We start from the raw sequence: 11,567 nt of genomic DNA, 5'->3' as shown, positions 1-11,567 counted from the left end.
TGTGAAATTTATGAAGGACATGGTAAGGCCTTATAATACATTTTTCTTTTCGTTTCCAAATTACTGTGCACACATTTCTCCAAAAAAACTAGAACTGACTAATAAAGAGGTTCACAATGTCTTCTCTTCTTCTTGAAAAAGTATCTATACTAATAATAGACAAACGTGTAAATTGACCATACCTCCACAAGGCCCATAGCCAATCAGGAGTGAGTATGCAAATTGACCCAACAAAGATGGTGGCAGCCAGGCCAGGAAGCTTGCAATGAGGCAAGTGGATGAGCAGCACAATGAGTGCCATCAGCAGGCCCATGCTGGCCGTCCACTGCTGCAACAGTGGTGCAGGGCCCTCGCTGGCCGGAGGCAGCAGGGAGGCTGGCGGCGACGCCGGTACCAGCAGTCTCGCCGTGGTGGCTGCGGTATGGGAGAGAGGCACAGCCGATCACAGGTTGCAGGTCTCAGAGGTGCCCAGAGCGAGCGCCCCCGTGCCCATGCCAAGGGGGTGGGGTTGGGCTGCATTTGGGGAACACCTCAGAGGTCGGGACAGCTGGGCGACTCCCACAACCAGGCTTGGTAGCCAAAGGGAATGGTGAAGCCGGGGCCTGACTCCTGGGTAGACAGACGGTCCCTCCAGCAGAGAAAGGCTACCCTGGCAAACCCCTAAGGAAGGGCCATAGAAAAAGGCTTTCACATGTGGGTGGGCCCCACCAGCATTTCCATCTTCACTCTCTTCATTATCATGAAAAGTTGGAAACCCTTCCCCACTGCTGAGCCAGGAGAATGCCGTGTCTGCCTAAGAACCTGTCTTACAAGTCTTGCTCCCACGGTGGCCGGTGGCAGATGAGACAGGAGTTAGGAGATCAGGCTACAAAGGGAGGAATGAAAGGAGGGGTTTGCTTCCCAATCCCGTCCTGTGTGGGCTGGGGCCTCCCGGCCAGGGACCTTCTGAAGGCTCAGCTTGCTCATCTGTGCAATGGAACCTCTGGGGCTGGTGGTGAGGTCTATGCAAGCCAGCGCCTGGCACGGTGTGACGCTCATACATGTTACACATGGTTCTAATGGCTGACTGGCAGTGCTGTGACATAGGACATGCGCTTCTGAATTATTTTTATCCTGAGTTGAACTCTGTTTGGCCCTCATGGCAACCCCCATCGGGTTGTGTTAGTCCTTGCTTAACTCCACTGACAATGGGAAGAGAGAAATGGACCCTGAGCAGCAGAAAAACCACCTTCTGAAATGACCCCTTCTTGGCGCACCCAGCGTTATGTTCTGTCCTTTTTCTAAAATAAAAAGTTGCATGTTGCCGTGGACTGGAGACATTATCTTGTGATGAGTAAGGGAGACTGTTACCAGGCCACGGCTTGAAATGAAAACTGCCTGCTCTCCCCATGGGACTCTCAAAAATAACCCTCTTCCCTAGCAAATGGCCACGGAGAAGGTAGATTGCAGTCATGTACAGCATCACAAATCCTTTCTCAGATTCTCTGTTATCTAAACTGGCACCTGCCCACCACCTCTCAGGAGCTAGGAGGGGTTCACTCACCTATCGGCCCTGACTCACAGCCTGGGAGGCACCAGGAGGCCAGTTCTCTGTCCCCACCACCTGGTTCTCACAGCCTGAGTCAGCACTCCCCACACCTCAGCTCCACCCAGAAAGGTGATACCTCCTAAGGATGGGATGCAGCAATTACGGAAACTTTAACCCATCATGGAGAGATAAGCAGCAACCTCCCACAAAAGGCCCCGTGTACAAACACTTTTAGTTTTAAGTATGGAGGGTGTCCCTCCAAAATGTCTACACATGCTCTGAATAATTCTAAAGTCATTGCTTATTAAAATACATCTCATTTTCAGAATTGATCTACCAGCTGTTAAAGTGTGTGTACCCTGTATATACAGGGTATATGCTATATATTCATATATCTAAAACTAAAATCTTTTAAATATATACACATATGAATATGTATGTGTGTATATGCATGTATACACATACTTTGAATAATTACATGGATGTATATAGATACATATGTGTGTACATATACATGCAAATATCCTATATAATAAAAGGATAATATGCAAATTGACCTTAATGGCACAACGACTGGGAATGATCGGTCGCTATGATGCACACTGACCACCAGGGGGAAGATGCTCAATGCAGGAGCTTCCCCCTGGTGATCAGTGCACTCCTACAGGGGGAGCTCTGCTCAGCCACAAGCAGGGCTGATGTCTGCAAGCACAGCGATAGTGGCGGCAGCCTCTCCCACCTCCTTTGCACTGTTAAGAATGTCCGACTGCAGCTTAGGGGCAGCGGGCATAAGCTGGCAGGTGAACATCCCCTGAAGGCTCCAGGGCTGCCAAAGGGTGCAGGCTGGGCTGAAGGACTCCCCCCCCCCCACACACACACACACACATACAAATGCACAAATTTTCGTGCACTGGGCCTCTAGTTTGTTTATAAACTGTTGTTGCTAAGGGCAGAAATATATCCCAAATTCAGTTATTAGGGGGAAATATTCTTTTAAAATCATGCACCACAAAACTTCTATTTAGTTATTCACAGCAGGAAACTCAGTAAGAATTATTTAAAGCACATTAACTCAAATCAGCATAGCCTACCTCTATGAGAAAGTTGTTGCATAAAGGGAACCATTCCTCTAATTAAATCTAAAAACTATAGCTGTGAAACTATAAATTTTTATCTATGCTAGCAGTGGCTGTAAAGGAGATTCTAAATTAAAGTATTAATTTCCCCCTATACACAATAAAAGCCTTAAAGCTTTCATAAAATGAATCTGGGTTTTCTTGGCATTTCCAGGTGGATGCCCTGATTTTGGCAGACGTTTTCTATCTCAGACAGAATAAAGCCTTTGCTATTTGTCATAATACTTCAAGCTTACATTTTCATTTTTGGCAACTGTTTTCTGAGCAGGACTCTACCATAAAGGTACTCAGTTTCTTTATTTCTTTATTTCTTTTTTTTCAATCAGTTGTTTTTGATCTGCCAGTTGCACCAGACAACATCATCTGCTCTGTTGCCAGGTGAATGGTTAAATCTCCTCTCTCCAGGGTAGGAAAATCTGTTCTTATCTTAAAACTAGAAGCCCGATGCATGAAGATTCATGCAAGAATGGGCCTTCCTTCCCCTGACTGCCGGCAACGCCTTTGTTCCATCCCGGAGCCGCCTTTTTGCCTTCCCATCCTGGGGCTGTGTGGGACACCTGCGATGATGCAAGCATCCCGCTCCCAGCTGCTCGTCGCCTGTGTATGCAAATTAGTCCACCATCTTTGTTGGGTTAATTTGCATACTCACTCCTGATTGGCTCGTGGGCATTGTGAAGGTATGGTTAATTTGCATCTCTCTCTTTTATTAGTGTAGATATGGACTTCACACATGTTCACCTAGTGGCTGTTAAGCCTCGTCTAAAAAGAGAGAAAATACTCCTCAAATGAATTAGTTTCCAGAAAGTGACCAATGAGAATGATGATTTTTGGTTGTTTGGTTGTTTTCCTGAACTTGTGTAAGTATTTTCATAAGAAAAAGTCCAAGAAGTGGATTGCTTGGTCCACAGGTTAAACAGATAATATAAAATGCAGGAAGTGTGTAAAAATACTTCTTTTGCCACATTCGTGATTATACTTAATTGATCAATCTTTGCCAATCTGGTAAACTGTTATTTTATTATAATTTAAATATTTGTCATTCTCTGTGAGTTTGAGCCTCTTTTCATATATTAAGCAAACAGAACATCACAGGGGAGCATTGGAGAAGGCTGTGTTACTGGCAGAAGACTAGTGGGGAGGGAGAGTCTTGTTAGACAGACAAACGTCTCAAGGTCTGTCAGTCCTAAGTGTTATTTCTTGCTAAATGTTAAAATATGGGACAGTAATTTGCACATGTAGTTGTAAACATGATGACAGAAACTCAACAAACAGGTTAAATGTAGCCAACTGCAAAGAAGAAAATATATAATGGACCAAATGATGTACATAAGCCTTTGGATATGAATCTCCTGTCTCCTTCACTTGCTTCAGTTAAGTAAAACTACCTGTGGCAACAACACAACAACAAAAAGAAGATAATAAATTGTTATTTTTGAATCCTTGAAATCAGCAGGTAATTAGAAGTTAGCATTTGATCAGCTGCTCTTGTTCTGAGAAATTTCATTTTGCTTGAAATGTTTTCTTCTTCTTCCTCTTTTTTTTTTTGTTTCTTCTTTTTGTCAAGTTTTTTTTCCTATACCCACAAATCAGGGTATATTTGGAAAGTACCTGAAGATCCTTGCAGGCTTTTAGTGTGCCTTGTCAAAATGACTGCCCTAGTGGTGCGGGGCCCTCGCTAGCATTTTTTGTTTGTTTGTTTGTTTTTACTTTAGCTGATTCTAGAGCTTCTATCATCTGCCTACAAATTGGAAATTTGGCATCACACATTTGTCAAGTTCTGGTCATAAGGTAACTTCCCTCTAGTCTGACATCCCTAATCAAGATCATCTCTAAGCAGTCAATGCTCCTTTACTTCCCTACATCAGAGCCATACAAAACATGTTTTAGTCTAATTATTGCATCTTTTTTTTAAACCAATTTTTATATGTTGATGATGTTTCTATAATGTGAAATTTCACATTTTATGATGTGTTTTTCACATCTATATGTATTTAAATCTGTGGTGCCTCTATGTCATTTCTTTCTGCACTAATCTATATTGCTTCCTTCTGTCTACTTACTCTGCACTTTTCTTGTTGTTCTCTTTTGAATTATTTAAGTAGTAGGGTTAAATAGCTCAATAATAATTTTTTTTCTTATTTTTTTGAGATATGCCTGTAGTGTTATGAATTTCCCTCTCAGTATTACCTTTGATGTGTCCCATAGATTTTGGGTTGTTGTGTGTTCATTTTAATTTATTTTCAGGAAGTTTTGGATTTCTTTCTTGATCTCTTTTGTAACCCATTCATTGTTTAATAACATACTATTTACCTCCCAGTGTTTGAATGTTTTTTAATGTTTTTACTGTAGTTGATTTCTAATTTCATTCCATTGTAATCTCAGATATATTTTCAGTCTTCTTGAACTTGTAGTGACTTGTTTTGTATCCAAATATGTGTTCCATCCTTGAGAATGACATATGTGCACTTTTAAAAAATGTATATCCTGCAACTTGGAGTTGAAATGTTCTATAAATGTCAATTAAATCCATCTCATTCAGTGTGTCATTTAGAGTCACTGATTCCTTTTTAATTTTTGGTCTGGAAGATCTATCCAGTGAAGTGAGAGAGGTAATAAAGTCCCCTACTCTGACTGTATTGCTATCAATTTCTCCCTTAAAGTCCTCTAGAAGAGATATAATTCCTATTTGGGTGCTTATATGTTTACAAGGGTTTTATTCTTTTGTTGGATTAATCCCTTTAGTATTATATAGTGACCTTTATTCTCTTTTGATGTCCTTCATTTTGAAATTCATTTTGTTAGATATGAGTATTGCTACCCCAGCTTTTTTTCTGTTTCCATTTGCACGAAAAAAAAAATTTCATCCCTTCACTTTCATCCTTTGTGAGTTTTTTGTTCTGAGTTTTTTGTTCTGAGGTGCGTATCTTGTAGACAGCATAGAATTGATTTTGTACCCATTCAGCAACCCTATGCTTTTGATTGAAGAATTTAATCCATTTACATCTATTATTGATAGGTACTTATTTATTGCAAATTTAATTCTATATGCCTATACTTCTCTCTCTAATTCTTCTCATTACAGAAGCCCCTTTAACATTTCTTGTATTGCTGGTTTGGTGGTAATAAACTCCTTTGGTCTTTTTTAGTCTGGGAAGCTCTTTATTTCACCAGCTATTTTTGAAAGATAGCTTTGCTGGATATATTGATCTTGATTTCAGATTCTTGCTTTTTATTACCTTGAGTAATTCAGGCCATTCCATTCTGCCTGAGTTTCTGAAGAGAAATCAGCTAACAGTCTAATGGGAGCTCCTTTGTAGGTAACAGTTTGCTTTTCTCTTGCTGCCTTTCAGATACTCTGTCTTTAATTTTTTGTCATTTTAATTATGATGTTTCTGAGTATGAGCTTGTTTGGGTTCTTCTTACTTGAGACTCTCTGTGCCTCCTGAACTTGTGTGTCTTTTTTCTTGACCAGGTTAGGGAAGTTTTCTGCCATGATTTCTTCAAACACATTCTCTATCCCTTCCTCACTTTCTTCTCTTTCTGGTATTACTATGATACAAATATTATTAATGCATTATGGACAGATCATGAGAATTCTTGTGTTTTCTGTTATAAGGCTTGTGGCCAATCACGAGAATTCTTTAAAAAGATATTAGCTTATAAGAACATGTAATAAATAACTTCAAAATGCAATGGGTAATTTTAAACCCTGTCTTTAACATTTATGTAAAACGTTTTTTGTACTCATTCAATAGAAACTTATCTGGCCACTAGGTAAAGCTAGCAATAAAACTACTGGTCTGCAATGTGTTAAGTTTCATGTTGTCCCACAGCTCCCTTAAGCTGTACTCCTGTTTTTAAATTGTTTTCCTTTTTTTTCTCTGATTGAGTAATTTTTTCTACCCTATCTCCTAATTCACTGAATGGATCCTTGGATTCCCCTAATGTGCTGTGTTTTCTTTCTAATGTGTTCTTTATTAGTGCTATGTTATCCTTCATAGTTAATATATATTTTCTCATGCTATTGAGCATCTTTGCCATCATTATTCTGAACTCTATGCCTGATAAATTTTCTATCTCCATTTTGTTTAGTTCTTCTGGAGAATTCTCTTTTTTAAAATTTAATTTAATTAATTAATTAATTAATTTATTTTTTTTTGTCTCTCTGTTTTGGCTGCCTGTTTGGGTTTGTGTATGAGCTACAATTTCAATTCTCTAGTGCAGCACAATGTCAGATGCTGTTTGCTTCTGGACATGAGTACTCTGTTTGGAGCTATCAGCAAACCAGAGCTTGTGGCTCCCTTTGCTGTGGCTGGGTGCCATTGGAAAGGACTAAGATTTCCACCAAAGTCTGCTTTTCCTCTCCCCAGGACCAAATTAGATCAGGGAAAGACTCACAGTCTCCAGAGACCCACCTCTGCCTGTGGTCTCATTGAAATTCAATTTTGATTAGCCTCAGGCTATCAAACACAGAGTAGGGAGAGAGGTCTTCCACCAGAGTGGGACAACTGCCTTCCCCCCAGGCAAAAACTACCTGGATAGCAAATGTTCCCCAGAGAAAGATGTCTTCTGCATTGTGAAGGAATGGCTCAGCACAGGAAATCAGGGTGGCTTCCCTGTAAGCTCCAAACTCAGAGGCCCCAAATCTGGCTTCTGCTCACACAGTTCTAGTTCACTCTGCCCTCCCTCTGCTGGAGCCCAAGGTGAGTGGCTAACATAAAATTTTGTGTGTTGGCCCTTTATAAGAGTGCCTGCCTTTCCAGCAGTTTTGTGCTGGCAGACAGAAACCCTGCTGCTTTTCACAGCCAGATGTCATGTGGGCACCTTTCTCAGTTATGGTGCCCTGGACCAGGCAGCCCAGCTTGGGTTTTGAACCCCAAAATTTTCAGTGAGACCCCAGAGCTGAGATATCCCTCCAGAATGTGAGCTTCTGTCTCTGGGTGCCCCACCAGCCCTTTTGTGCCTCCACACTTCCTACCAGTCTGTATGCAATCTCCACTTTCCATCCTTGGTTATCAGATTTCTTTCCAGTTAGTCTTTAGTTGATTTTTCAGGGTGGTTTTTCTGTATTTTAGTTGTATTTCCAGTTTGCTTCTGGAAAACTGTCTGTGTAGCTTCCACTTAATCTACGACCATTTTTTGTCTTTTTTTTTCTTTATTGATTAATGTATTACATATGTGTCCTTATTCCCCCATTGTACCCCACCTCCACTCATGCCCTCACCCCCCTGGTGTCTGTCCATTGGTTAGACTTATATGCATGCATACAAGTCCCTTGGTTGTCTCTCCTCCTTACCCCCACCCTCCCCTACCTTCCCTCTGAGGTTTGACAGTCTGATCAATGCTTCTCTGTCTCTGGATCTGTTTTTGTTCATCAGTTTATGTTGTTCATTATATTCCACAAATGAGTGAGATCATGTGATATTTATCTTTCTCTGACTGGCTTATTTCGCTTATCATAATGCTCTCCAGTTCCATCCATGCTGTTGCAAATAGTAAGAATTCCTTCTTTTTTAGAGCAGAGTAGTATTCCATTGTGTAGATGTACCACAGTTTTTTAATACACTCATCTGCTGATGGGCTTTTAGGCTGTTTCCAAATCTTAGCTATGGTAAATTGTGCTGCTATGAACATAGGGGTGCATATATCCTTTCTGATTGGTGTTTCTACTTTCTTGGGATATATTCCTAGAAGTGGGACATGTCAGTGAATATAACGATTGCCTCGCTCAGTCTTTCTCAAAAGGATGTAGGGTTTTCCTGTGGTCCCTGGTCAATTGTGAACAATTCTATATAGAAAGAGCTAATATGCTAATTAGACCAAATGGTGGAACGACCTTCTGGAATGACCAGTGGGTGGGGGGTGGGGCCACAGGGCCACGAGGCAACCGGGGTTGCGAAGGCCTACCCTTGCAGAAATTTCATTCATTGGGCCTCTAGTTTATTATAATTGATTGTCTTTTTTATTTTTTTTTCTTTGCTTCCCTTCAGTCACTGAAGTAAACAATGTAATATATGGTCCCAAGAACATATGTCTTTTTTATAATTGTTGTCCTAGTTTGGGTCATCCCAATGGATAATCTAATTTCCCAAGGGATAATTTGGATGTTCAATATTTAGTCCAGTAGCATATTCCCTTCCAATTCGCAGACAATATCCTTCTCAGATTCAGTTAAAGCCTCATGTAGAAAGAAATGCATGTCTCTCCAAACTAAAAGTCAGGATGATTATTTTCCATTCGTTTATAAACTTGTCAGGGTCATCTGTGAAGCTTTCTACCCGTTCCTTGATTATCATTCAACTTTGTACAGTAAAGGGAACTTGTACTATAATTACTCCCTGAGGTCTCCTTGCCTCCTGCATGGGAAGAGACTTATGGGTAAGATTCCTAAGTATGGAGGTAAGGGCTCCCTGAAGTGTAAGGTGGGGTTGTTTCAGGACCTGTTGCCTTAGGAACTTCGGTTGTGGCTATCTCCTCGTTTAAGGAGGGTTTGGGACTATGCATCATTACAGCGAGCAAGGCAGGATCTATTTTGTAACCCTTATATGTCGTAGGGTCATTTTGTAGAGCCATGAATGCTTAGATATAGGGCACCTCTGTCTACTTGCCTTGTCAATGGCAAAATTGTAATTTAGACTGCTGTTTTCAGGCCATGTTTTCTCTAATTTATATTATGGCCAGGCTATGTTGCAGAAAAATATTAATCTATTTATTTTTAGAATTTAGAGGTCAAACATATCCCAGTTCTTCAAAATTCATCTAAAGGGTGAGTCTTGGGGAATAGAGGTGGTATTCCTCATCTGTATGCGATTAGAGGAGAAAAGTACTAGGGACTCCAGACCTCAGGCTGGCAAGCCTTACTGGGTGTCTCTGTACTCTATTTTATATGATCTCCATGATGGCCAGTCACAGAGAGGATAAATTTATTCCACTCTGGCAGGATACTTTTTCTATTCTGTTGATGAGTAGGCTTCCCTATATCCTAGCCACCCTAGACATTGTACTAGCATGCCTTATTTCATGGTCTGTGTGCCTCCCTACAAGGGGGCTTCTCTACCCCTCTTATGATGTCTCCACCACAATTTTTGTACTTTCCTGAAGCAACCTCTGCAGGGTGCACTCCTGCATGTTGGGCTTCCTGTGTTTCCTGATTGCATGCTCTCTGGGCTTGCCAGAGCCCACAATCTTATAAAAAATTGGAGGATTGCTATGCTAGCTAATTGACTTAAGAATGGGATTGATCCCTCTTCCTGCTAGGTTTTATAATGAGAGAGAAAGATGTTAACCCAGTAGGTGTGGGCACTGCAGGAAAGATAAACTTTCCACTTAGTCTGAATTATTTCCCCTGTCCTTTCATCTCCAGGGCTCCTGATCTCATGCATGTGAAATGCCAAAGAAATCAGGGAGGCCACGTTTACTCAAAAGAAGGTCGGGGTGCCTAGACCAGGAGTGACTCCAAAGATTTCCCTATAGTTGCAAATTAGGCATCTCTTACTGTCCCTGTCTGCCTTTTCTAGATATCTGGGAAAGCTCTTAAGAGTGTGAGAGTCAGGGATCAGTAACCTGACCAGGGTGGAGTGAAAGAGATCTGAGTCCCATGCATGCCAGAGATTAACTACCCAGAGAATGTGAAAGAGGAGGGTTCCATTGGCAGGCCAAAGTGCTGGACAAAGATGGAGTATAATGCCCTCATCATGTGGTGTCTATCCCTACATCTTTGGCATATGCAACCATCTCCCAAAGTACAATTTTACAGAGTGGAAGGTGAGACTGTAGATCAATAAGTCCAGTTGGGCGCCAGGGCACATTAAATCATAGCAAGGCATGTGTGACAAAATGATGGGCTGGGAGTGTGGGCAGGAGGAAGTTGTGAATGCAAGTGGAACTCCTAGGGGTCATTGTGCTGGTTGTGGAGGGGCTTCCAGAGGCTGGTCACCCCACTCCTCTTACCTGCCTGGTTTCTCTCACAGGCCATCTAAAAAAACCGTAAGGACCCGAGTTCTGGGTGTTCAACCCTTATGTGCACGCCCCGGAGGGGTCCAATTTAATTACAAGTGTATTCTGGAATTCCTAGGACGCCCATACGTGCCGCGAGGAGGACCCTCCAACAGCTTGGCAAAGACCCTCAGTCACCTGAGTGTGTCTGCTTGTGCAAGCTGAGGGAAGCTATGCCTCTTACCTTTGTGACAGTTCATCACCCAGTGCTTTAGTCACTTTTTTTTTCCATCACAGTCATTTCTCCCATTAACCACCATTACTGTCTTGCCCTCCCGACCCTGGACATAAAGCAAAGCAAAATATTCTCTTCTCTGACCTTGAGATCGGAAGACTGTAAGCTTTGAAATTTGAAATCTGAAATCCCAGTCATGGCACCAAGATGTTAGTGGTGGTCAAAGGGGTCTCTGGCTAGAGATAACTTTTGGCCAGACACAGGACTCTGCACCCCCAGTTCTTGTCTTGCTTGTAGGAATTAATTCAAACAAGAGACAACAAATAACAGCAAAAAAATACACTCAGATAAGGCCTAAGTGGGCAGCTGATATTTGGGAGTTTAGAGGATTTATACCCTTAGGCTGGTACACCCCCAGACAAGGTGCAAGTCACCACCCCTCCCTCATGTCTGAAAAATGTATCTTTAAGTTATAATGTCCCTTCATCCAGGTGCTATGGGACCACATTCTAAAGGGTTCTGACTCTTTCCTTCTCACACAGGGGCTTACTACCTCCAATGTCTATTTTCAGTTTGTCATGTCTCACACTTACTTCTTCCAAGCCCCAGCTGCCTCTCCCCGTTCAGATCTTTCTATGTGCACACTATCCCAGCACTACAACACATGCCAGAAGGAAGCTTATCTCACACCTGTGTTTTCTCCATCAGGCACAGCACAGCCTTCTCATGCTCA

At 41.8% G+C, this 11,567-nt stretch overlaps 1 pseudogene; it reads left to right on the top strand.

Moving 5' to 3' along the window:
• The first annotated feature begins 290 nt into the window (after positions 1 to 290).
• Positions 291 to 11,567, top strand: part of LOC103300078 (52 kDa repressor of the inhibitor of the protein kinase-like) — a 194,870-nt pseudogene continuing 183,593 nt past the window's right edge.

This window comes from Eptesicus fuscus, chromosome 11 (assembly GCF_027574615.1).
Source record: "Eptesicus fuscus isolate TK198812 chromosome 11, DD_ASM_mEF_20220401, whole genome shotgun sequence".
NCBI lineage: Eukaryota > Metazoa > Chordata > Mammalia > Chiroptera > Vespertilionidae > Eptesicus > Eptesicus fuscus.
This window is presented reverse-complemented; position numbering and strand designations above follow the sequence as displayed.